Consider the following 27,610-nt stretch of genomic DNA (forward strand, 5'->3'; position numbering starts at 1 on the left):
TCCTGACCTTGTGGTTCACCCAGTTTGGCCTACCGGAGTGTTGGGATTACAGGTGTGAGCCATCATACCCAGCCCACTGCCCTTTGCTTTTTAGACAGGGTCTTGCTCTGACTCCCAGGCTGGAGTGCAGTAGTGTGACCTTGGTGCACTGCAGCCTCTACCTCCTGGGTTCAAGTGATTCTCCCACCTCAGCCTCCTGAGTAGCTGGGACCATAGGCATGCTGCCTCCATACCTGGCTAATTATTTAATTATTTTTAGAAATGCTGTCTTCCTGTGTTGCCCAGGTTGGTCTCCATCTCCTGGGCTCAAGCAGTCCTCCCATCTTGGCCTCCCAAAGTGCTAGGATGAACCCAGCCTGCCCTGTGCTTTTTCACCTTTGCTCACTGCCCTCCTCCTCCACCACTGATGCTGCTCTCCTGGTGGGCCCCATTGTCTAGATAAGTGAGGTTTCCTGGTTCAGAGAATGGTAGCACTACTGGCCCCATTTTTCAAACCAGAAACTTGGGCTTATCTTTCATATCAGTCCTTTCCAGTGAACATTACTTAATCCTATGGGTTCTACCTCTTGATGCTATTGAATGTACCCACTTTTCTCTATCCTCTAACTACTAGCTGTTTCAGATCCCCATAATTCTTTGTGTAGACTTTCATTGTGACACGTGGTATACTTTATTTAAATAGTTTATTTTCTCCTTTGCCTTCCCATCTTGAACTATGAGCTCCTTAAAGTCATAGACACATCAATCTTTCTGCATCCCCAGGACCTAGTAACAGGGCCACCTTGTGTGGGTGTTAAGGCTGGTCACTGCTCAAGGGTCCTACATGTAAGAGGGCTTGCCTCACATCACATATATACTCATTTTTATGAGGGCATATATGTTCATTTTTATGAGTGCATCTACTTGGAGACTTTTAGCCACTCACGGAAGACCTGTGGCAGTAGAGACTCCCCTCCCCTCACAAAGCATGTGTGTCACACATCTGGAGGGCACACATAACTGCTCTCCTCCCGTATGACTTGCACTAAGACCATTTGTGCCTCAGAGGTCCCATTCCCTCCTTCCATTTGACTGAGCCTTTCCCCGCCCCCTCACATGCCTATGGTATCGAGGCATGATTATGTGTGGGCCGAGGCCACTGCCCACAGGGCTCCAGAAAGCTTCCCAGGGAGAGTTTTTGGTTCTGTACAATAATATAGTAACAAACAAAAAACTTCTTGAGAAAAGGGTGCCTGTGCCTTCTTATAGCCTCTCCAGGGGCTCTGCCAGTCACTATACAGGAAGTCACTTGGAACAAGCATGAAATACCTGTTTCTATGTTCAGTTTGGTAATTTTTCCGTGGTCTTATCACCTGACCTCATTAAACCTTTTTTTGTTTAACTTATTATAAATCCTTAATTAGTAATGGGGAGAATTGATGAGTTTATCATGCATTACAGATTGAGCCTGCTGTCACACACAGCACCACTGTGGTCCTCAGGGCAACCCTGTCAGGTAGACAGCAGCAGGGTGTTGGACCCTTGGTTTTGTGTAGGAGCTTGAAACTCAGCAAGGTTAAGTGACAGGCTCAGACTGCACACTCAGTGCCAGAGCTGGGGAAGGACCCAGGCCCCCTACCTCCAGCCATTTATTTTTTTTTGAGATAGAATCTTGCTCAGTTGCCAGGCTGGAGTGCAGTGGTGCTCACTGCAACCTTCACGTCCCAGGTTCAAGCGATTCTCCTGCCTCAGCCTCCTGAGTAGCTGGGACTACAGGTGTGCATCACCGTGCCCGGTTAATATTTGTATTTTTAGTAGAGATGGAGTTTCACCATGTTGGCCAAGATGGTCTCAATCTCTTGACCTCGTGATGCACCTGCCTCTGCCTCCCAAAGCTCTGGGATTAGAGGCATGAGCCACCATGTCTGGCCCCAGACACTTCTTTAGCACTAAACACCCAGCTCTCAGTGAGCTTCCCTGCCCTGGGCTTTATTCTTTTTGAGACAGAGTCTCGCTCTTTTGCCCAGGCTGGAGTGCAGTGGCGCAATCTCAGCTCATTGCAACCTCTGCCTCCCAGGTTCAAGCATTCTTGTGCCTCAGCCACCTGAGTAGCTGGGATTACAGGCGTGCACCACTGCACCCAGCTAATTTTTGTATTTTTAGCAGATACGTGGTTTCGCCCTGTTGCCCAGGCTAGTCTCGAACTCCTGACCTCAAGTGATCCACCTGCCTCAGCCTCTCAAAGTGCTGGTATAACAGGCGAGAGCCACCCCGCCAAGTCGAGTGACTCCTCTCAGTGTTTGACAATGATGCATAGAAAGTTAAAGTAGCTTTCTTTCAACAGTAAAGGCAGAAAAGCACAGAGAAGAGAAGCTTAAATCACTCCTCTCTGAAATGTGCCTGCAGCCGGGCATCTGGTTGTTCAGTTCTGAGCCACTGGATGCTGACTGTGGTTCCAAAGCCAGATCCTGTCCATGTCAAAGGCAGCAACGCTTCCTGTCCTCCCCAACTTGCAAAACCTTGCTCTCAGCTAGGAAAACCAAACCCAACCCACCCCACCTGCCTGGCTCACTCCTACTCCAAAACCTCAGCCTAGAACCCCTCTCACAGAAGGACCTTCCTGACTTCCCAAATCTAAGGTGCGGCAGGTTCCCTCCCAGCCCTTCCCTGAGCACCATCACTGGCTGGTGTGCTTCCTCTTCAAGAACCTGACAGCACCATGAGGAGCATCCTGTTTCGTTTATCCCCATCTACTCCCTGGCATGCACACACAGGCCCATGCAGCATCTGTTGAAAGACACAGGTAGTCCCTCAGCATGGAGTCTGTTTCCTCGGTTCCACAATGACGATAAACCTGCCAGTGCCACCCTGAAGGTCTTAGGAGGTGACAAGGAGAATGAAGCCTCAATCAACAGCAGCGACTTCTCTTAAGTTTAACATGCAGGTCTAAATGAAATGTGCCCAAGGTTGGTTTACACAGAACAAAAGTCGCAGGACTATGGCATATTATTCAGCTATAAAAAGTAGGGAAATTCTGTCACGGGCAACAATAAAGATGAACCTCAAGGACATTACGCTAAGTGAAATAAGCCAGACAGAAAAAGGAAATATTGTATGACTCCAGTTATGTGAATTACCTCCAGTAGGTAAATTCATAGAGACAGAAAGAAGAGAGATTACCAGGAGCAAGGGGAATAGGGACTTTTTATTTCATGGGTACAGTTTCTGTTTGGGATGAGAAAAACAAAGTCTTACATATACACAGTGGTGATACTTGCAGTAATGATGCCTTTAACACCACTTAACTGAACCACATACTTATAAATGGTTAAAATATTCCTTACGTTTTACCTCAATTTTAGAAAATGGGGGAAAAGGTTCCTAACTATTTCTATTTAGCAAACTCGTGTTTGAACAATGGCTCCCTTTTTAAACACAGTTACACGGCTGGGCGTGTTGGCTCACACCTGTAATCCTAGCACTTTGGGAGGCCTAGGTAGGTGGACCACTTGAGGTCAGGAGTTTAAGACCAGCCTGGCCAACATGGTGAAACCCTGTCTCTACTAAAAATACAAAAATTAGCCAGAAATCGCTTGAACCTAGGAGGTGGAGGTTGCAGTGAGGCAAGATAATTCCACTGCACCCCAGCCTACGAAACAGAGCAAGACTCCATCTCAAAAAAATAAACAAAACAAACAAACATGGCTACACAACGAGAAGACTGGACCTAGGGACTGGGTATGATACAGTAGGGCAAAGTCTCCTCGTCCCAGGGCAGCTGCACTTCCCCACCCTACTGGCCCTCCATCACACAGACACTGACTCACAGCAGAGTCGCACTCCTGGAGACACTTGGGATGTTAAGCACCTGTGGGTACCATAAAAGCAACCAGGGTAGGCAAGTCTGGACATTTCTATGTCGACATCTATGCCTAAGCTAAGAAATACTAAGTGGCTATGCCCTTAAACAGAAGCCAAATCAGGGGTCCTGGTTTTTCTTTCTTTTTCCATTTCCCCTTCAACATTTGCTTATGAAAAATTTCAAACATACAGAAAGGTTGAGAGGATTATTCACTGACACCGCTAAACCAACCACCTGGTTTTGTTTGGTATGGAGGAAGGGGGAGGACCCCCACATCCTGTTCTGATTTTCTCCCCATCTCCCACCATAGTGAGGCTCTGGTCCAGGAATACCACAGGGGCTGTCCCTGTGTTAAGTGAATATGAAAAACAGTACCTACAGATAAACTGTGTTCCTGCCTGAATACTTTAGAAAGGATGAACCTTTCCTTCAGTTTCATAAAGAATGAAAGTATTTTTTTCAGCTTGAGACTGTGTATTTTAAGCTGTGAATTTGAAGACAGTTGATTTCATGGCCAAATTATGAACTTTTGAAAGAATTTTCACGAGAATACTCATCAGTCAAGATTACAGCTGGAAATGAACAACTCTGACATACTAGTATACCATTTTAATGAGACTTCACATATGGGAAATTTTCTTTCATCAAGAGTTTTATAAATAAGACCCTTATGGATGTGGACTTAAAAAAAATGGGGGTATCAAGCAAAGTAAATCTAACTTTGGAAATTTCTTTGGCATCACCAATTAATTTAAACACACTTTCAATAGGAAACTACAAACATTGGAATTTTAAAACTGTAACAACTCACAAAACAAAAACACCTCATTCTCTAAATCCAGAGCTGAGGCAACTACTAAATCCCATATTTAATATAGGTGGCTTGTGTAAACAATGTGAGAGCAAAATTTTAAGCATGCCTTTAATTTGGTCCCACCAAACCCAATTCCAACCCTCAATCCAATCCTGGAAAATGCTATCAGATGTTCAAGAATTTTTATTCTAATTTCTCGTAGTGCTTCACAAACCCACACTGGCTGCCAAACACACATCAAGCAGCCACCAAGGAACCAACCAAACCAATGTCTCATGGGACTTGCACTAATGACAAACGTTGGCATTTTCTGAAGCAGGATTTCTTGGACCTAAAATTCCAGCCATTATTTAAATCATATTCCTACTATAATTAACTAGCAAAGCTGAAACTAAATCAGGCAGACGGACCAGGCCTCCAGCCAGATGCTAAATGTCACAATCATAAACCACTATGTGGATGTACCACTCCAGCACAGTCCAGGCCAGAAAGCCACAGGCCAAGGGCTACCTCTCATAATGAGGGTCTTTGAGGAAGGCAGTGATTGCATTCCACTAGGAATCCAGGAAAACACACTTTAGAAGAATTCCCACTCTCCAATAGCAGCGTCATCACAAGGCCTCAGAGGGTTTGGCTTTGCCATACGTGTGCTCAGCACTGTACTCGACACTATGAGGTTTCACCCAGGGAGAATAGGGTATTACTTTTTTTTTTTTTTTTTTTTGAGACAGAGTCTCACTCTGGCTGCCCAGGCTGGAGTGCAGTGGCAAGATCTCGGCTCACTGCAGCCTCAACCTCCGGGGCTCAGGTAATCCTCCCATCTCAGCCTCCTACCAGCCAGGTCCTCAGGTGCACGTCACCATGACTAGCTAATTTTTTGTATTTTTAGTAGAGATGGGGTTTCACCATGTCGCCCAGGCTGTTCTCAAATTCCTAGACTCAAGTGATCCACCTGCCTCAGCCTTCCAAAGTGCTAGAATTACAGGTACGAGACACAATGCCCTGCCATGGTCTCACTTCTACATAAGCTTAGAGTTTAGGGGAAAAAGACACCATCACATTCTCCATCAGACAGCTTTGTACATGATACTTGCATGATATACATTATGCAAATATAAATGGCATTAAAAAATTGAGCTACAGAAGTCTGTGTCAAGTTATCCCAACAGAATGACCAAGTTGCAGGTACATCATAATTAGTTCTTTGGAGCATTCCTAGTAGCAAGCAACCCAATAGGATGGGCCACCTTATATTCAATTCCATAGCGCAGAAGGGGTTCTCAATCATTGTGAAAGCCTTGCCTCCTCTGCACCCCTCCAAGTTTCGGATATGCTCCAGCTAAGGAGTTGCAACAACCCTCCCATTTGAGAATCATTGCTACAGACTGACGTAATAAATACTGTGACTGTCCAAAGAATCCCTGCCTATTTCCATGGAGAAGCGCAATTCTTCAGAAAGGTGTTGAGATCATTTGGAAAAAGTATCTTAGAAAAAGGGACGTTTCACCAAAATTAGAAAGATTGAAGGGCTATGACTTGATGGAGAAATTGTGAAGCTATTCTTGGGAGTCTGGAACTTCCTCTGAAAAGGCTCAAATGTGGAATAGAAAGATGAACAAAATAAGCAAAAAATGTTGGGGTGGGGGGCAGGTGCTGTCCACGTACATTTAATGAAAAAACAGGAGTGAGACTCTCGAAGAAGGATGGAGTTACCTAGTAATGAATCATGGCCCTTAGCATTCCTGCTTAAGATAACTGCCTAGAGGCAGAGGAGCTAACTTCCAGAGGTCCACTCCTTTCAAAATCCAGCTTACATTCTTAAGATCCTTACCATCCTAACTGATCCTGGGTGTACAGGATATAAACTATGCCACAAGATTGTAACAATCAGTGTCAACTAGAAATATAAACCATGGCTACAAAATATGGGATTTTTTTCATTTTTCTCCCAGAAAAGTTCCCATGTATGTTAAATATTGTCCCACAAACAAAAAGTATTTGTGAATTAACTTAAAACACTTGTCACAACCTGACATGGTCTAGATGTTAACCAACAGTCTTTCCAGGGTGAATGGCAAACATTAAACAATGCCAAATTTCCATTCTAATTTTAACATCATAACCCATGTCTTTATTTCCAATATTACCTTGCTTTTTTCATACTTTCAAAATAAAACTAATAATCACATAACATTAGTCTTAAAAATACTCAGTGAACAGCTAAGTGAAACTAATAGCCTAAGCAGGGCTTCCCTCACACTCAGAGGCCCTCACAGGGCACTCCATGTAATAAAGGCCATCACAGAGAGCAGCATCGACCTAGCATACAATGGGAACAGTGCCCCTGGACTTGTGCAATTTGAAGGCCAATTCCTTCCAGAGGAATTACTAAGCAATAGACTTTTTAAAAGAAAGAAGATTCAGAGAATGTTTAGAGCTGGAAGTCAGTCACTTCAATTAAGTCTTATCCTTTCTTTCTGTTCATCAGAACATTTCAGCACTTTTTAGAACAGATTTAGCCAAGGCAGAGTAAATGCATTTGAATTTATCCTCTGTTATTTCTTCATGCCTACCGATTTTAAAAAGTCAGAAATACTGTTTAGAAGTTTCACATGATTTTAATTATAAAATAAAATATAAAAGCAGCTTTTCAAAAATGGTGTTGGTATGGTTTTTCCAATACAAAAGAGAACACCTCTCCCTTACCCTCAGCTTCCAGAAATCCTTCCTCTGTGTTTATGGTCAATTTATCAGCTTCAACCCCCATGCTACCCCACCCCACTGTGGAGTTTAGCAGCCCAGGGCTGGCTATTTACAACACAGCATTTAAAATAACAAGGAATCTTATTGTAAAAGCATTTCCCTCCCACCAAAGGAAAGCCCCTCCCATCAACCCTGCGATTTGCTAAGGAACATGTACAGCTCCAATTTACACTTAAACTATTTCAAACTCAATGGAGAAGCTAGAAAAATCCCTTCCAGTTATATAATTGTATGATTCTAGTAATTCACCGTAATAATTTTGCAAGACAGGCTAGCCTCTGCTCAGATACCTTAAACTGCCTGAGATTTGGAGAGTTATTAAATGTTCACAAACTCATTTTCAAAGGAACGCTGGTATATTCATTAAACAGTACCTTCTATACCTGCATAATGGGACAAAATTTTGTGAGAGGCTGAATAACATATCTTGATAATTACAGTTAAATAGACATAGTAAAAAATTTATACATTCTCATTTTGGAGTTTTTCTGTTACTATCTTATTACAACAGTTGTCACAGAAGAAAAAAAAAAACCCTAAAAACATACAAAGCAGCTTACTAAAAATATACAGCGAGATTTAGTACAAATTTACTAATAATCAGCCCTGAGTTACTTTTTCCATGATTAAGGGAAGGCCTCTCATCTTCCAAGTTAAAATTTTAAGCAGAACATTTGTGTAAGATCACACACATTTTGTGATTTCCCATTCAAATTCCAGTATATATGTTTCTTATTAAAATATGGGCAAACTTTCCTTTAAAATGTACATATTTATTGAATATTTTGTGAAAAAGAGCTGTTCAGCCATTAATCTTAATTATCTACTGGCCAAATGTATGAATACTCTATGGCTTCACAGTTAAGGTGAAAATTTTTTTAATGCTATTCATTAAAAACACTTATATCTGTGCCAGAGAAGCGTGAAAATGTAAAAGTTCTTGTTCAAATTCTCCTCAGGTGGGGCGTGATGGCTCACACCTGCAATCCCAGCACTCTGGGGGACCGAGGAGGGTGGATCACCTGAGGTCAGGACTTCAAAACCAGCCTAGCCAACGCAGCGAAACCCTGTCTCTACTAGAAACACAAAATTAGCTGGGCTGGTGGCCGGGCCCTGTAGTCCTAGCCCCGCGGGAGGCTGAAGCAGGAGAATCGCTTGAACCTGCGAGGCAGAGGCTGCAGTGAGCGGAGATCACACCACTGCCCTCCACCCTGGGAGAGAGTGAGATCCTGTCTCAAAAACAAACAAAAAAACAACAAAATTTTTGTCAACAAAGCCTGCAAGTTAAGTTCTTTCAAAGTGATCCTGGCAAAACAGCATTTCTCATCAAAAGGCCTCAAAACAGCCTCCTAGCCGAGCTCACCCGGGACCCTGTTACCAGCTGCCTGGAGCCCCGGTCGGGTGGGTTTTACCTTCTTCAGGGTCCATTCCTCGCCTCGCCCCACCCCACCCCCATGCCCGCAGCCCCCGGGACACTGGAGACTTGGACTTCGCAAACGGGTTTGCGCCAGGCCGCACTCCATCCCCGAGGGAAAGCTCCCAGAAGTTCTAGAGTTGGGCTGGAGGAAGTGATGGCAAGAAGTGAATGATGTCAGAATCCCCATCTCCGGAGTCCCGCTAAGGAGCTACAGGCAGGTGAGCTGGCATCAGAAGAGAAAGCCAAGCCCCCCACACGTCGCTAAACGAGGGCACGGGAATGGCGTGTTATGCAACGGCCGCCGCTCGCATGGCCACGAAAGCGCTCCTGCGCCTCGGGCCGCGTCCCGCCAAGACCACTAGCAAACTCGCAGCGTCGGCGCGGCCGCCGGCCGGGAGACGACGAGCAGGGCCTGGCAGCCCACGGCCCGGGAGGATCGGCGCCCCAGTGGTGCGGCGGCCTCTGAGGGGCTGACTGGCCGGCGGGCCCGCGGAGCGGCCGCGGGGGACTGGGTGGGAACCGCGCAGCCTGGGCGAGGCGGCACAGCCACCAGGGGCTAAGGGGCGGCGCGGCCTCGGCCGGGTACGGCCGTGGGGCTGTCGGCTCGCGGGACGACGGGGTGGCCGGCGGGGGCAGCCGGGGCGGGCCCCGAAGGATTGATTGGCCCGTGGGACGATGGTGCGGCCCGGAGAACGACGCCGTCTCCGTGGGACAGTGGCGCGGCCGGACGCTGGGGTCTCGGGGCTGTCAGGGGAGCTCGGCTGGGCGTCTGGTGGAAAGCCGAGCCCCGGGGGACAGCGGAAGCGGAGGCGAACCCCGCGCTACGGCCCCTTCGGATCTGGGGCACCGCCCCCGGCCCGCGCAGCCCCTGCCCCGTCAGGATCCTGGCCGCCCCCGCCGCAGCACAACAAAGCAGCGCAGCCCCGCGGCCCCCACCCGACGCCGGCCTCCAACTTCCCCGGCTCCTCCGGAACCGGCTCCGCGGGCTCTGCACGGCCGAGACGCCGCGCCGCCGGGCGGGGGCGGCTCCGGGCGGGCGCGGACCGTGGGGGCAGGGCGCAGGGCTCAGTCCGGACAAACTTCCTCGGCCGCCCCGCCGGGCGCCCTTCCTGGAGCCTCGGTCCCACGGTGAGTGCGCGGAGCTGCAAGGCTCGACCGCCTCGCGGTAACGCCGGCCACCCTCTCGGCTGCCGCCCCGACCCCTGCCCCCGGCCCCCTCACCTCTTGGGGCGCGGTCTACACCCTCGGGGGTGTCCTGGCCCGCGGCTCCCGGGCCTCGCGCGCCAGGAGACCGGGCACTGGTGGCTGGAGCTGCTGCTGGCCCCGCAGGGACGGGGGAGCCCCGGGCGGCGGCGGTGGCGTGGACGGCGGCTGCTCCATCTTCCCGGGGCGCTCACGCCGCGGTTCCAAAGCGCAGACCCAAGTGGGACATTCGCTACATTGTTGGCATTCCACGGGCGTCACGTGACCCCGCCTCCCGCGTCACTCTCGGCCGCATACCAGCCCGGGCGGGGCGCCTGCGGCCCCTGCTCTTCGGCGGCCGCTCCGCCCCGCCCCGCCCCGCCCGGCCGTGCTTCCTGCCTCGGGCCTCGGCCGCCACCTGCCCGCGGCCTCCCTGCTGCCCTGTGGTAGCTCGCCGGGGGCCTCTCGGACCTATTTGACTCTGTGCTATCCGCCCCCAAACTTGAGTATTTGCCCTCTCGGCTGCACTTGTATTAAAAGTTGGTAACAGTCGTCAAAGGCACTGTTCTTAAGCATCTCATACTAGTCTTGGTGGGGGAAAAAAAAAGTTGGCAAACCTGAAGGAGCCACCAAGTTGCCAACTAGGGGATGGACACTAAGAATAGGGGAAGAAAAAGGCGGCTATTGAGACAGTGGAATCAAGCAATTAAGAAGAACGTCTGCCGGGCACGGTGGCCCACGTCTGTAATCCCAGCACTTTGAGAGGCTGAGGTCTCCTGAGGCAGATCACCTGAGGTCGGGAGTTCGAGACCAGCCTGACCAACATGGAGAAACTCCATCTCTACTAAAAACACAAAATTAGCCGGGCATGGTAGTGCATGCCTGTAATCCCAGCTACTCGGGAGGCCGAGGCAGGAGAATGGCTCCAACCTGGGAGGCAGAGGTTACAGTGAGCCGAGATTGACCAATTGCACTCCAGCCTGGGCAAGAAGAGCGAAACTCCATTTTTAAAAGAAAAAAAATAAAAAAGAACGTCTGATGCACACCCAGATTTGATCTGATTTAATTTAATCGACCTCCCCTCCCTGTGTATATTTTGTTTCCAAGAAGTGCTTTATGGTGTAGGGAATAGTACTGTATACCAGCAAGTGAGGTCGTGGGTTTTTAACAGCTCCACCATCTATCCATTTGAGGACTGTGGATCTGCTACAGGGACAGAAGTGGGGATTATGCAAAGATTCAGAGTAGAAATAATAGACTGGAAGCCAAATCCTTAATCTACTTCTGGCTCTAACATTATACTTCTCACCACCCATGTCTGTGGCAAGTGATGCTGAGGGTCAATATACTTTTAAAGTAAACTCGATTTTCTCTTTAATTGATAAACTCTTGTGAAATTTTTAAATTTTACTCTCATGGTAAACAGTAATAAAGGTCATTATGTGTGCACTTTTTTTTTTTTTTTTTTTTTTTGAGAGAGTCTGGCTCTATAGCCCAAGCTGGAGTGCAGTGGAGCAATCTCGGCTCACTGCAACCTCCACCTCCCAGGTTCAAGTGATTCTTCTGCCTAGCCTCTGGAATAGCTGGGGTTACAGGCACGTGCCACCATGCCCCGCCAGTTTTTGTATTTTTAGTAAAGACAGGGTTTCACCATGTTGGCCAGAATGGTCTTGAACTCTTGACCTCGTGATCCTCCTGCCTCAGTCTCCCAAAAGGCCTGGATTACAGGCGTGAGTCACCGTGCCCAGCCTCTTTTCACTCTTTTTTTTTTTTTTTAAATTGAGACGGAGTTTCGCTCTTGTTACCCAGGCTGGAGTGCAATGGCGTGATCTTGGCTCACCGCAATCTCTGCCTCCTGGGTTCAGGCAATTTTCCTGCTTCAGCCTCCCAAGCAGCTGGGACTACAGGCACGCACCACCATGCCCAGCTAATTTTTTGTAATTTTAGTAGAGACAGGGTTTCACCATGTTGACCAGGATGGTCTCCATCTGTTGACCTCGTGATCCACCCACCTCGGCCTCCCAAAGTGCTGGGACTACAGGCTTGAGCCACCGCGCCAGGCCTCTTTTCACTCTTAAACTGACTATACTTTCTCCACCCCAACCCCAAGCCACATGGCTGCTAATCTTTTTTGTTGTGTATGTAAAATCCTGCCCCTGCTCTGTCTTCAAAGATGTAAATGTAAATTTAAAAACACTTGTGGAATGAAAAATATTGTAAAATGAATTTAATGGACTTTAAAATTTGTGCATAAAATACCTAATTAAAATGCTAAAGTTATGGCCGGGTGCAGTGGCTCACCCTTGTAATCCCAGCACTTTGGGAGGCCTAGGCAGGCGGATCACTTGAGGTCCAGAGTTCGAGAGCAGCCTAATCAACATGGAGAAACCCCATCTCTTCTAAAAATACAAAAAATTAGCCAGGTGTGGTAACACATGCCTGTAATCCCAGCTACTTGGGAGGCTGAGGCAGAAGAATCCCTTGAACCGGGAGGCAGAGGTTGCAGTGAGCCGAGATCGTGCCATTACACTCCAGCCTCGGCAACAAGAGTGAAACTCTGTCTCAAAAAAAAAATAAAATAAAGGTTGATGTGATGTGATATAGGTGTGGTGGCTCACGTCTTAATCCCAGCACTTTGGGAGGCCAAGGCAGGTGGATCACTTGAGGTCAGGAGTTTGAGACCAGCTGGCCAACATGGTGAAACCCCGTCTTAAAAAGAAAAGAAAGAAAAGTTGAAGTTACAATGATTATTTCAGCATTGTTTGCAATAGTGAAAAATTGAGAAAAACTTCAAATGTCCATTCAAGGGGTAGGAAATTTAAAAGTAGATATCCAAACAATGGAACATAATGCGGTAGCTAAGTTAATGAACTAGCTCTGTAGTTGCCAAAGAATAAATGATGGTAGAAAGAATCAAAGGCAGTGTAGAGGGAAAAAAAGCAAGTTGCAGAACTATATATAAACTGATATATTTATAAATAAATAAGATCCCACAGAACCTAAACTAATCACACACTTCATATAAGTGTAGACATGGAATGCAATATCACACACCAAATTCATGACAGCTGTTGCTTAGGTAGAGGGAAGGCGGCAAATTGAGCTGAAGGAAAAAAACGAAGACTTCAACTTTACAATGCTTTCTTTTATTTAAAAAAAAAACTGTCAAAATCTTAAAATTTGTTGGCTCTGGGAGGTTGGGTTCAATAATGTGTGTTGTATTATTCCTTGTGCCTTTCTAAAAAAACTAAAAATTTATGTGTGTGTGTGTGTGTGTGTATACATATATTTGAGACTAGAGACAAATTGGAAACAGATAAGGTTCCAAGATAGGGGCTTGGTAGGAAAAACTGACACACATGGAAGAATGTTGTGATTAATGATTTGTGTTTATTAACATGGAGTCATTCGTTCCTTCTCATTTTTGTTTGTTGTTGTGTGTTTGGCTTTTTTTTTTTTTCTGTTTTGTTTCGTTATTGGTACCTGCTATAAGCCATGTGCTAAGATAAACCATACATGGGATAACATGGTGAGCAAAACCACAAGATTTATCCCCTGGCGGAGCTTATAGAGGTGTTCAAGAAAAACGACATACAGGGCCTGGTGGCTCATGCCTGTAACCGCAGCACTTAGGGAAGCTGAGATGGGTGGATCACTTGAGACCAGGAGTTCAAGACCAGCCTGGCCAACACAGTAAGATCCCATCTCTACTTAAAAAAAAAAAAGAAAAAACAGCAATGTAAGTTTATTTTATATGTATATACAATAAACTATATACACATATATAGTTTATTTTATTTTTTCCCCTCCCACTGGCTACACATACATATTTTAAAAAATATTTTTAAAGCCCAGAAAATTATATAGCCAAATATTAAAAGTGGTAGTCTCGTGCTAACTTCGGCAGCACATATACTAAAATTGGAACGATACAGAGAAGATTAGCATGGCCCCTGTGCAAGGATGACACGCAAATTCATGAAGCATTCCATATTTTTAAAATATAAAGTTTAAAAATTTTTTAATTAAAAAAAAGTGGTAGTCTCTGGATGTATTATAGTGATTCTGGGTGATTTTTGTCTTATATTTCCTGATACTTCTATAGTAGGATAGTTAACGACAGAACTCCTTTTTTTTTTTTTTTGAGACAGAGTCTTGCTCTGTTGCCCAGGCTGGAGTGCAGTGGCGCGATCTCAGCTCACTGCAACCTCCGCCTCCTGGATTCAAGCGATTCTCCTGCATCAGCCTCCCAAGTAGCTGGGATTACAGGCACGTGCCACCATGCCCAGCTAATTTTTGTATTTTTAGTAGAGATGGGGCTTCACATGTTGGCCAGGCTGGTCTCGAACTCCTGACCTCAGGTAATCTGCCCACCTCAGCCTCCCAAAGTGCTGGGATTACAGGCTTCAGCCACCATGCCTGGTCGAGAAAATGTCTTAAAATTAATCAGCTAAATAATTACATCTACATAATGTATCCAGCCAGAGAAGAGGAGAAAAAGAGTAAAACAAGACCAGCTGAGCACAGAGCCGACGGTAGTGACAAAATTGCAGTGTACAAATTAACTGAACATAGTGTATGTGTGTGTGTCCCCTTACACCAGGTATTGCTCTAGATTTGTGTATTATTTAATTCTCAGAATGACCATGTTATTCACCCCATTTTATAAAAGAGGATTCTGAAATGCAGACAGCTCAAGTAACTTGGACAAGATCAAAGAGCGGAGATTCAGACCTTCATAGATCTAACTCTAGAGCTTGGAAACACTGAATTATAATGCCGTCTCTAGGTAATCTCAAGAAGTCATGATTACAACATACTCATAATTAAGGAAACAAAGCAAAATAACTCCCTTATACTTCCTCTGAAAGAGGAAAGGACTTTGTGAAGTGAGGAAGAGGGGAGCTCAAAGACTGGTGTCTCCAGCCTCAACCAAAGCAGAGGAATCCAGGCCTAGCAGACCCAGAGAATCCACTTGCTGGCGAGGCCTCTGCATTTGTGAAGCCAGGATAGTGTAGGGTTTCTCTCCCTGAGGCTCCTATAGAATATCACCTATGGCTGGGTGCAGTGGCTCACACCTGTAATCCCAGTACTTTGGGAGGCCAAGGCAGGCACGTCACTTGAGGCCAGGAGATCGAGACCAGCCTGGACAACATGGCAGGTCTCTACTAAAAATACAAAAAGATACCCTGTCCCTACTAAAAATACAAAAATTAGCCGGGCATGGTGGTGCATGCCTGTAATCCCAGCTACTCAGGAGGCTGAGGCATGAGAATCGCTTGAGCATGGGAGGTAAAGGTTGCAGTGAGCCAAGATTGCACCACTGCATTCAAGCCTGGTGACAGAGCCAGACTCTATCTCAAAAAGTAAAAATAAAATAAATTCTGCCTAACTACAGGAGAATGTTCTCTATGGGCAGTAACATAAAAGTAGAGTAGCATCAGATCCTGCAAGGCTCAGACAATCAGGAAAAAGTTATGCTACATTGGCTTGTTTCATTTGTTTTACGGTTGTTTTACATCCATATACGGTACTTTATGTCCTTAACTAAATTATACATTCCTTAAGAACAGAGAAGATACTCTCCCTCAAAAACTATATGTAAACAACATTTTAATGGTAAAATTCAAGGCCAGGTGGTGACTCACACCTATAATCCCAACATTTTGAGAGGCTGAGGTGGGAGGATCACTTGAGCCCAGGAGTTCAAGACCAACCTGGGCAACATGACAAAACACTGCCTCTACAAAAAATACAAAAAAATTTAGCCAGGCATAGTGGCACATGACTGTGGGTCCAGCTATTCAGGAAGCTAAGGCTACAGTGAGCTGTGATTGCTGCCACTGCATTACAGTCTAGGTGACAGAGGCCCTGTCCCCACCCCCCAAAAATAGTGCACTTAATACATTCAATTTGACAGTTTTGGGGGGCAGGGTTTGGTCTGTTTGTTTTTTATTGAGTGGGGGAGACCATACACATGTGCCCTCACACCAGGCTAATTTTTTGTATTTTTTGTAGAGATGGATATCTGCCTTATTGCCCAGGCTGATCTTGAGTGTTGGGATTACAGGCATGAGCCACTGCACCAGGCTTTGTGTTTTGAGGAACTGTTGTTGTTAGTTATTATGAAATACATATATGTATGTCTATTAGTCTGTGCCTTCAGTTCCTGAATCTGAGGTTTTAATACCCTTGTAGGTATGGGCGCTCAGAGAATCTTCTGTTCTAACATTTGGTCTTTGACCCCAATTCCTGTCCCAGAGCTCCTGAGTCCCTCTGAATTTCCTGATTAGACTCTTGGAACTTTCAGACTCTTGGAACTTTTCAGCCCCATCTCCCACCCTCCAGGAAGGGGAGGAGGAGCTGGCAATTGAGTTAATCAATCATGCCAACATCAGTCATGCCAACATCACAAAGCCTCCATAAAAATCCCTGAACTTCGGTGTTTGGGAGCTTCCGGGTTGATGATTACATCTGCATGCTGGGAAGGTGGCAAATTCCAGCTCCATGGGGACAGAAAGTCCAGCACTTAGGACTCTTCCAGACCTCCACGTATGTATCTCTTCTGTTCATCTGTATCCTTTGTAGTATTAACCCGTAAATGCAAGTGTTTCCATGAGTTTTATTATGTATGTATGTATGTATTTACTTATTTATTTTTGAGACAGAGCCTTGCTCTGTCACCCAGGCTGGAGAGCAATAGTATAATCTCAGCTCACTGCAACCTCACCTCCCAGGTTCAAGTGATTCTCCTGCCTCAAACTCCCAAGTAGTTGGGATTACAGGTGTGCACAATTATGCCCAGGTAATTTTTTTTTATTATTATTATTATTTTCAGTAAAGATGGGGTTTTACCATGTTGGCCAAGCTGGTCTCAAACTCCTGACCTCAAGTGACTTGCCAGCCTCGGCCTCCCAAAGTGTTGGGATTACAGGCGTGAGCCACTGCGCCCGGTCTCCATGAGTTTTATAAGTCATCCTAGCAAATTAATAAAACCTGAGAAGGGGTAGTGAAAAGTGCTTTACAGCCAGTTGATCAGCAATATAGGTGACAGCCTACTATTGTCATCCCCAATGGGGACAGTTTTCTAGGACAGAGCCCTTAACCTGTTGGGTCTGCACTAACTCCAGGTAGACAGTGTCAGAATTGAACTGAATTATTCTAAGACACCCAGTTGGTATGTGAGGGGAAAAACCCACACACTTTGGTGACCAGAAGTGTGTTGAGTGTTCAGTGTGAACGTAGAAGGAAAATCTTTTTCCTCAGTTGGTTTTTCATTTAGAGTTACTTTGTCTCTGTTAGGTAATCAGCTATTTTTTTCTCTGCTGTTAAGAGTCCAGCCTTTAGTAATATATCATACCTTATTAATTTTCAACTTTTGATATGCTATTAACAAAGAAACATTGCTTAGCTTATTAAAATTATGTGTAAAGTAAAAACTAATAGAACTTCTTATCCCTAAAACCTATTTTTCTATGCAGAAAACTAGAACTTTCTGACAGCTATTTCAACTTTCAAAAGACCGTTTGCTCTCTCAGTTCCTAGACGTTTTCCACAGAGTTTATAATATTGGAAGTCAGATTTGTGGAAAAGTGGGGTGTTATTATTTTGTTTGTTTTTGTTTTTTTGAGACAGGGTCTGGCTCTGTCACCCAGGCTGGAGTATAGTGGCGCAATCATGGCTCACTGCAGCCTCTACCTCCCAGGCTCAAGGGATCCTCCTACCTCAGTCCCCAGTAGCTGGGACTACAGACGCATGCCACCATGCCTGGCTAATTTTTGTATTTTTTGTAAAAATGGTGTTTCCCGGGACTCCATGTTTGGATCCCCTTCCACAAACACTCCATTCGTGGAAGCCATCTTTCTCTCTCCTGGATTTTCCCTCTGGAGTCCCTTCCATGAACATTCCCTTCGTGGAAGCCTCTCTTCTCCTAAACTACATCTCTCTGTATTCCCTTCCACTCAGTGTGGAAGCTGCTTTTCTCTCCTGCATTCCATCTTTCTGGATTCTCTCACTCAGTGTGAGAGTTAGCTGTTTCTTTCTCTCTCCTCCTGTTTCTCTCTCTCTAAATAAATCACTTTCAACAAAAAAAAAAAAAAAGAAAGAAAGAAAGAAAAGAAAAATAAAAATGGTGTTTTGCTATGTTGTCCAGGCTGGTCTTGAATTCCTGGACTCAGGTGATTTCCGCCTCCCAAGGTGTTCGGATTACAGGGATGAGCCACCTCGCCCAGCGCATGTTCTTATTATTATCTGAGATGGAGTCTCACTCTGTCACCCAGGCTGTAGTGCAATGGGACGATCTTGGCTCAGCCTCTGCCTTCTGGGTTCAAGTGATTCTCCCGCCTCAGCCTCCCGAGTAGCTGGGATCACAGGCATGCACCACCACACCTGACTAATTTTTGTATTATTGGTAGAGACAGAGTTTCACCATGTTGGCTAGGCTGGTCTCAAACTGCTGACCTCAGGTGATCCACCCACCTCAGCCTCCCAAAGTGCTGGGATTACAGGCATGAGCCACCGTGCCCAGCCTATGTATTATTATTATTGTTTGTTTGTTTGAGACAGAGTCTCACTCTAACACCCAGACTGGAGTGCAGTGGTACAATCTCAGCTCACTACAGCCTCTGCCTCCCAGGTTCAAGCGATTCTCCTGCCTCAGCCTACTGAGTACCTGGAACCACAGGGCCATGCCACCATGCCTGGCTAATTTTTATATTTTTAGTAGAAACAGAGTTACGCCATTTTGGCCAGGTTGGTCTCGAACTTCTGAGCTCAAAGTGATCCACCTGTCTCGCCTCCCAAAGTGCTGGCGTTACAGGCATGAACCACATCTCCTGGCCTATCTTGCATTTTTTTAAAAGCCTTTATTTAATAGGTTTCCCCACTAGTTTTCTTTCGTTTCTTTTTTTTTTTTTTTAGGAGTCTCACTCTGTTGCCCAGGCTGGAGTGCAGTGGCATGATTTCAGCCCACTGCAGCCTCCACCTCCCGTATTCAAGCGATTCTCCTCCCTCAGCCTCCTGAGTAGCTGGGATTCTAGGTGCCCACCACCATGCTTGGCTAATTTTTGTATTTTTAGTAGAGACAGGTTTCACTATGTTGGCCAGGCTTGTCTCAAACTCCTGACCTCGTAATCTGCCCATCTCAGCTTCCCAAAGTGCTGGGGTTACAGGCATGAGCCACTATGCCCAGCTTTCTTTCTTAATTTAAATTGTGTTTTATTTTTTAATCTGTGGTAAAATATCCATTACATAAAATTTACCATCTTAACCACTGTAAACATTACAGATTCTCATTTTGTACAATTATGAAAACAAATTTAGATACCAGAGGAGAAAATCCTCAGTACTAAATTTCAATTCTTTTTTGTTTTGTTTTGTTTTTTTGTTTTTTTGAGACGGAGTTTCACTGTTGTTACCCAGACTGGAGTGCAATGGCATGATCTCGGCTCACCGCAATCTCCACCTTCTGGGTTCAGGCAATTCTCCTGCCTCAGCCTCCCGAGTAGCTGGGATTACAGGCACGTGCCACCATGCCCAGCTAATTTTTGTATTTTTAGTAGAGACGGGTTTCGCCTCGTTGACCAGGATGGTCTCGATCTCTTGACCTCGTGATCCACCTGCCTCGGCCTCCCAAAGTGCTGGGATTATAGGCGTGAGCCACTGCGCCTGGCCTAAATTTCAATTCTTATGCATGTTTTTTAATGTTAAAATCATGAGACTGTACATTTTCCTCTGATTTTAATTTATTTCAAATTGCTTTTCTTTTAGCTATTTTGGAAAACTGAATCTCCAGGAAAATATATCAGTAGCCTCTAATGCATAATTTGGGAAGGCCCAGGGTTCCAGCAACTTTCCAGGGAAACCACCTGACGGGTCCCACAGACCTCCCTTTCCAGCCACCTTTGGAGACTCCAAATGTAGCTTCATTCTCCAAATAGCCACTCTGCTTCTCAGATGAGTAATAAAGTATGTGGTTGTGTAAGTCAGAATTGCTCAATAATTTGAGAAGATTCGTTCCCAGAAAAGCTCAAAGAAACACTATGAAGATACAAATCACATTCTGCATTTAAAGAATTCTTATGTTGACATGTTAGTAAGAGAAGAGTTGCTAAAACAATTTTTTTTCTTACCACATACCCGGAAAGCTTACTCTTTCTGCCGAGTGAGCTACGACAGCAACACCAACTATTTATTTACTTCTCATTACATTTACAGTTGGTTACAACTTCCATTTCATTTGCAGAAATGAGCAGAATGCTGCTTTGTCTATAATTAAAAGATAAATCCAAGACCCATAATCCCAGCACTTTGGGTGGCCGAGGCAGGCAGATCACGAGATCAGGAGTTCTAGACCAGCCTGGCCAACATGGTGAAACCCTGTCTCTGCTAAAATACAAAAACTTAGTCAGGCGTGGTGGTGGGCACCTATAATCACAGCTACTCAGGAAGCTGAGGCAGGAGAATCATTTGAACCTGGGAGACGAAGGTTGCAGTTAGCCAAGACCGTGCCATTGCACTTCAGCCTGGACAACAGAGCGAGACTCCATCTCAAAAAAAAAAAAAGAAAAGAAAAGAAAAATCCCATTGAAAAGGTGAAGTTTTAATTCTATATGCTTCAAAGACTTCCATTTAAACTTTTAATCAAAAGTTTGTAGTAAACATTGGTAACACTTGCTTTAGGACCGGCAGGGTAAGACCCAAACTCTCATCTCACAAAAGTCCATTTCCATACAAAATCAGTATTTTCTTTCTTTCTTTTTTTTTTTTTTTTTTTTTTTTTTGGTTTTTTGAGATGGAGTCTTGCTCTATCGCCAGACTGGAGGGCAGTGGCACAACATCGGCTCACTGCAACCTCTGTCTCCAGGTTCAAATGATTCTCCTGCCTCAGAGAATTCTCCCGAGTAGCTGGGATTGCAAGTGCCTGACACCAAGTCCAGCTAATTTCTGTATTTTTAGTAGAGACTGGGTTTCACCATGTTGGCCAGGATGGTCTTGATCTTTTGTCTTGTGATCCACTCACTTCAGCCTCTCAAAGTGCTGGAATTATAGATGTGAGCCACTGTACCCTGTCTTTTATTTCTTTCTTTTTGAGATGGAATCTCTGTCGCCCAGGCTGGAGTGCATTGGCACACTCTCCACTCACCGCAACCTCTGCCTCCCGGGTTCAAGTGATTCTCCTGCCTCAGCCTCCTGAGTAGCTGGGATTACAGGCTTGTGGCACTACTCCTAGCTAATTTTTGTATTTTTTGGTAGAGACAGGATTTCACCATGTTGGTCAGGCTGGTTTCTAAATCCTGACCTCATGATCCACCTGCCTTGGCCTCCCAAAGTGCTGGCATTACAGATGTGAGCCACCACCCCAGACCCAAAATTAATATTTTCATCCCAGCACTTTGGGAGGCCAAGGCGGGTGGATCATGAGGTCAGGAGTTTGAGACCAGCCTGGCCAATATGGCGAAACCCTGTCTCTACTAAAAATACAAAAAATTACCCGGGCATGGTTGCGGTGCCTATAATCCCAGCTACTGGGGAGGCTGAGGCAGGAGAATCGCTTGAACTCAGAGGCAGAGTTTGCAGTGAGCAGAGATCGTGCCATTGCACTGCAGTCTGGGTGTAAGAGTGAGACTCTCAAAAATAATAATAATAATAATAATAATATTTTCTAAGTCATCTGAGCTAATCTAAGTTGACAATAAATGTTTAATTATGTAACTGTAAAGCATCTGTTTTTAAACTGTGAATTTAAAATTAACTACTAAATGTTGTTTTGGTTGTTATTTTACAGTTCCTTTTAAGACCAGTGTTTTGCTTTATCAACCAGAGCTGATAAATAAAAACTGAGTGAGTTATCTTTACCCGCTTGATAAATGGGTTTTGATGATCAAAACCATGATGAGATTATGATAAGGTGATTCACCTGCAGAAGTGGAAGCCAGCCAGTAACCAAGAGGCTGCCGAATTTTAGAGAGCAAAGGGAAATCTACACAAATCAGGAAGCAGTCTCTGAAGATTGTATTTGATAGTTGGTAACCCCAGGCCAAGAAGAGTTCCTGGGTTTGAGGTTGGAACTCAAAAAATGTCATAGAGCTAATAGCCTTCAGAAAGACAGAGGTGGGAGGAAGAACTAATATTTGAGGTAAAGATACTTGGAAGGAGAAAAGAGCAGAACAAAGTCACAGAGAAAGCCTGGTATTTGAGGCATGCAGAGAATGGACTTCTGAGAGAGGAAGGAGGATGTTAGAGAAATAGGGCTGTGAAGTAAACAAAGAAGTGGACAGATGAGACGGCACAGCTCTGCGATTCTGTACAGTCAAACTAATACTTGGAGAAGAGAGCAAGCTGTAAAAATTATTTCAGAGAGCCCAGCGTGGTGGCCCATGCCTGTAGTCCCAGCTACGTGGAAGCTGAAACAGGAGAATCACTTGAGCCCAGGAGTTCTGGGCTGTAGTGTGCTATGCCAGTAGGGTATCTGCACTGAGTGTGGCATCAAAATAGTGACCTCCCGGGAGCAAGGGACCACCAGGTTGCCTAGGATGGGTGACGAGGCTCAGGTCAGTAATGGAGTAGATCAAAACTTCCATGCTGCCTGGGCTCGGTGGGCTTACACCTGTAATCCCAGCACTTTGGGAGGCTGAGGCTGGTGGATCACTCGAGGTCAGGAGTTTGAGACCAGCCTGGCCAACATGGCGAAAATCCTCTCTACTGAAAATACAAAAATTAAGCTGTATGTGGTGGCTCATGCCTGTAATCCCAGCACTTTGGGAGGCTGAGGCAGGTGGATCACCTTAGTGCAGGAGTTCAAGACTGTCAGGTCTCCATATGCAAGCCTGGAGCCTGAAAGTCTGAAGTCCTGCTTGCCTCGACTGAAGTCTCCCAACCCCTGCCTGCATTCGCCATTGTCCCTAATCGCCCAGCGAAGCTTCCCACAAGCCCCTCACCCAACCCTGCCATCTTAGCTGTTCTTATGATAATGTGAATACCTCTCACCCAACCCTGCCTCTGTAACTGAACTTGTATACTCCTTGCCCCTACCCTCCAGCACTGTAACTGAACTTACTCTGCAGCACCCCCACCCCCCAAAAAAACTACCCAAATCTATAACACTGCCCTTTGCTAATGCCCTTTTCAGCCTTAGCCTACCTGCACCCAGGCGAATAAACAGCCATGTTGCTCACACAAAGCCTGTTTGGAAGGTCGCTTCATTCAAAGCGCGTGTTTTTTCAACATTTGGTGCTGAAACCCGGCACAGGGGAACTCCTACAGAAGACCAAACCCCCGACCCTGTTCTTGTGCTCCTCCATGAAGAGATCTACCTACTGACCTGGGGTCATCAGACCAGCCCACAGACACACACCACTGGCTATTTTGGTGAGCAGTCTCTCTTTTTTGCTTTCCCATCCTTTTGTCTTTTCCTTTCAACTTCCTCCCCCTTTTGGTTTCGTCGTTTTTCCACCATAAAGACGATGAAAATCAGGTAAACGAGGTTCTTCCGTGAGGTTCATGACCAGAAAAATCCTATGTAGGTCATGGATTCGGGGACCCAGTTTCCCCAGGGGTTTGACTATTGTGGAGACATTTACCCTAGTCACTCACCCACAAGGCTCATGGCTGATATTGGTGTCAGGTCAACAGAGAGGATGCTCGCTGTGACCAGCCACCAATGACGAGGTTCAACCCAGGCTCACCGAGGGATGCCTTTTGAGTGGCTGGTTTGCATGCCCATTTTCCTTGTCTCTGCTGCCTTTCCAGAACTATGGGCAATTGTCCATCCTCTATCCCTCCCTCCTCTCTTCTGGCCTGTGTTCTAAAGAACCTCAAGCCTCCTCAACTGTCTCCTGACCTAAAACCAAATGTCTCATCTTCTGTGACACTGCATGGCCACAGTACAAGTTAAACAATGGCTCCAATTAGCCAAAAAATGGCACTTTCAACCTCTCTATCTTACAAAATTTAGACAATTTTTGTATCAACACGGGCAAATGGTCTGAAATTCCCTATGTCCAGGCATTTTTTTACACACCAGTCCCTCCCTAATCTCCACTCCCAGCTTACAGTTTAGCCCCTTGGCTGTCTCCTTTGCCCCTCCCCAACAATCCCCCCTTCCAGAGGTGGCTGGAGCCAAAGGCATAGTTAGGGTGCACATTCTTTTCCCTTTATCCAGCCTTTCCAAATTGGCCACCAGTTAGGCTCCTTTTCATCAAATCCTCCAGGGCTTAACCCAGTCCTGTTATCTCATCTGAGTAACTTAAATGTCATCCTTCTACTCTCACCCCTAAAGAACGCTTAATACACATTTTATCACTCAATCAACCTCAACATTACCAAAAGTTACAAAAATTAAAATCTGGCCCTCAAACCCCACAACAGTAATTAAGCAACCTTACCTTCAAGGTGTTCAATAATAGGAAAATCTCTGCCCGGCGGCAGCACATCTCAAAACTACAAATGCTTGCCTCTCTGTTAGACAAACCGCAGCCATACCACCTGCTCACAAAGACTTCAAAGCGCCCAGACTGCAGCGCGTCCAGCCGCCCCTCCTGGACCTTGCTTCAAGTGTCAGAAACCTGGCCACTGGGCCAAGAAATGCCCGCAGCCCAGGATTTCTCCTAAGCCCTGCCCCGTTTGTGCAGGGCCCCCACAGAAAGTCGACAATCCAACTCAGGTTACTGCTCCCAGAGCTCCTGAATCTCCAATCCTCAGCTTGACAGCTAAAGACTAATGCTGCCCGAGCATCTCGGAAGCCCCCTGGACCATCATGGATGCCAAACTTCGGGTAACTCTTATGGTGGAGGGTGAGTCCATCCCCTTCTTAATCAGCACGGAGGCACCCACCCCACGCTGCCTTCTTTTCAAGGACCTGTCTCCTTGGCTTCCATAACTGTTGTGGGAATTGACAGCAAGGCCTCCAGGCTTCTCACAACTCCCCAAGTCTAGTGTCAATTAGGCCAGCACTCCTTTCCACGTTCTTTCCTAATCATCCCCATTTTTCCAGTTCCCCTGTTAGGCCAAAATATTCTAGCAAAATTGTCTGCCTCCTTAACTTTTCCTGGGCTACAGCCACACCTCATTGCCACCCTCTTCCTCAAACCAGTACCTCCCTCAATAGCTCCCCTTATGTCCCCCTGCCTTAACCCTAGGGTGTAAAACACCGCCTTCCCATCCTTGCTATAAGTCATTCACCCCTCATCATCCCCTTAAAACCTAACCACCCTTACCCTGCCCAGCCCCAGTACCCCATCCCACAACAGGCTTTAAAAGGTGTAAAGGTGTTATCACCCATCTATTGCAACACGGCCTTTTAATTCACCCTCCTGATCTTCGGCAACTATACTCCAAGGGGCATCATGTATCCCCTTCCAAAGCCCAAATTTCTTCCTCATCTATTATAATCTTTCCCCGGCATACACGTGCTCTCCCTGCCAACCGTATCCAGTTAGTTTCCCAAACCCCAACCCCATCCACCAAACAACAACTTGTCTCCTTCCTGGGTGTGGTTGCTACTTTCACCCCTGGATACCAGGTTTTGCTATTTTAACTAAGCCATTGTATAAACTCACTAAAGAAAACTTATCCAACCCTATTAATCCTAAATCCTTTCCTCACTCCTCCTTTCCCTCCTTAAAAACAGCTCTAAAAACTGCTCCCTCCCTAGCTCTCCCCAACTTGTCTCAACACTGTTTCATTATATACTGCTAAAATCCAGGGTTGTGCGGTCGGGATTCTCACATAGGAGCCAGGCCATTGGCCTGTAGCCTTTTTATCCAAACAACTTAACCTAACAGTCCTGGGCTGGCCCTCATGACAATGCGCAGAAGCTGCTGCCCTGATACTCTTAAAATCCCTCAGAATCACAGGCTATGCCCCATTTACCCTCTAGCTGTCACAACCTCCAAAGTGTTCTCTTTACACCTCACACACTTACTTCTCCACCGTCATGCAGTCACTCCTACTACTTAAACCACGCCTCAAAAAGTCTGTTTCTGTTATTTTCTGTCTGACTGTGCTCAAATTCACTGTACTCATTTACTTTTACATGCCCTGCTTTTGTTTAAGTTGTGGGTTTACACGTTTCTCCAGGCAATCACAGCTAATATTTCACTCTTAACCTGGCTCCCGTTCTCTGCTCAAACCCAATTTTGTTAATAAAAGTGGTTGCTTATATAGATACTACACGCTTCCTCATACACCATAAAACAAAAGCGCTCCTTCCACACAGTTAACTCCTCTAATACTTTCTCCTTCTCTTATTTAAACCCTGTGTTTTTCCAATTAATCTCTCAATTCCTACAAAATCATATACAAGCATAACCAATCAGTCAATACAACAAATGTTCCTTCTAACGACCCCACAATATTACCCCTTTCCCCAAAATCTCCCAGCAGTCTAAATTCTTTCCCATTTTTAGGTTTCCACCCCACCCCCAATCGTGCTGGAAGAAGCCTTGAGAAACTTTCCTCCCACCCCCAAAACCTGTTATCACCCCTCCTCTCTAATTTTTTCTCTCTCTATAAAAAGACAGGTAAGTCAGGTCTCCATATGCAAGTCTGGAGCCTAAAGTCTGAAGTCCTGCTTGCCTCAACTGAAGTCTCCCAACCCCTGCCTGCATTTGCCATTGTCCCTAATCGCCCAACGAAGCTTCCCACAAGCCCCTCACCCAACCCTGCCATCTTAGCTGTTCTTATGATAATGTGAATACCTCTCACCCAACCCTGCCATCTTAGCTGTTCTTATGATAATGTGAATACCTCTCACCCAACCCTGCCACTGTAACTGAACTTGTATACTCCTTGCCCCTAGCCCCCAGCACTGTAACTAAACTTACTCTGCAACACCCCCAACCCCAAAAAACTACCCAAACCTATAACACTGACCTTTACTAATGCCCTTTTCAGCCTTAGCCCACCTGCACCCAGGCAAATAAACAGCCATGTTGCTCACACAAAGCCTGTTTGGAAGGCCTCTTCATTCAAAGTGTGTGTTTTTTCAACATTTGGTGCCGAAACCCGGGACGGGGGAACTCCTACGGGAGACCAAACCCCCGACCCTGTTCTTGTGCTCCTCCATGAGGAGATCTACTTACCAACCTGGGGTCATTCAGCAAAGACCAGCCTGGCCAACATGGTGAAACTCTGTCTCTACTATAGATACAAAAGTTAGCTGGGTGTGCTGGCACGCACCTGTAATCCCAGCTATTCAGGAGGCTGAGGCAGGAGAATTGCTTGAACCCAGGAGGCAGAGATTGTAGTGAGCAGAGATTGCGCCACTGCACTCCAGCCTGGGCGACAGAGCAAGACTGTGTCTCAAAAGAAAAAAAGAAAAAAACATCCACACTGGTCAGTAGTGGGACTGCACCTGTGAATAGCCACTGTCTTCTAGCCTGAGCAACATAGTAAGACCCTTTCTCTCTCTCTCTCTCTTTTTTTTTTTGAGATGCTCACACTGGAGTACAAAGGCACAGTCTTGGCTCACTGTAACCTCCGCCTCCCAGATTCATGCAATTCTCCTGCCTCAGCTTCCTGAGTAACTGGGATTACAGGTGCACACCACCACACCCAGCTAATTTTTTGTATTTTTAGTTGAGATGGGGTTTCA

At 45.8% G+C, this 27,610-nt stretch overlaps 1 protein-coding gene and 1 non-coding gene across 4 annotated transcripts in view; one reads left to right on the forward strand and one right to left on the reverse strand.

The window, feature by feature from the left end:
• Nucleotides 1-10,297, reverse strand: part of LATS2 (large tumor suppressor kinase 2) — a 93,116-nt gene extending 82,819 nt beyond the window's left edge. For all 3 annotated transcript variants that reach the window (XM_078375129.1, XM_008998005.6, XM_002748886.6), the window contains exon 1: nt 10,057-10,297. The gene's annotated coding sequence lies outside the window, so the exon portion shown is untranslated. The remainder of the gene's footprint in view (nt 1-10,056) is intronic.
• Nucleotides 10,298-13,908: 3,611 nt separating this feature from the next.
• On the forward strand, nt 13,909-14,015 carry LOC118154189 (U6 spliceosomal RNA). The gene has a single exon (XR_004744082.1). It is a non-coding gene; the product is annotated as a U6 spliceosomal RNA (small nuclear RNA).
• The last annotated feature ends 13,595 nt before the right edge of the window (nt 14,016-27,610 follow it).

This window comes from Callithrix jacchus, chromosome 5 (genome assembly GCF_049354715.1).
Source record: "Callithrix jacchus isolate 240 chromosome 5, calJac240_pri, whole genome shotgun sequence".
Taxonomy (NCBI): domain Eukaryota; kingdom Metazoa; phylum Chordata; class Mammalia; order Primates; family Cebidae; genus Callithrix; species Callithrix jacchus.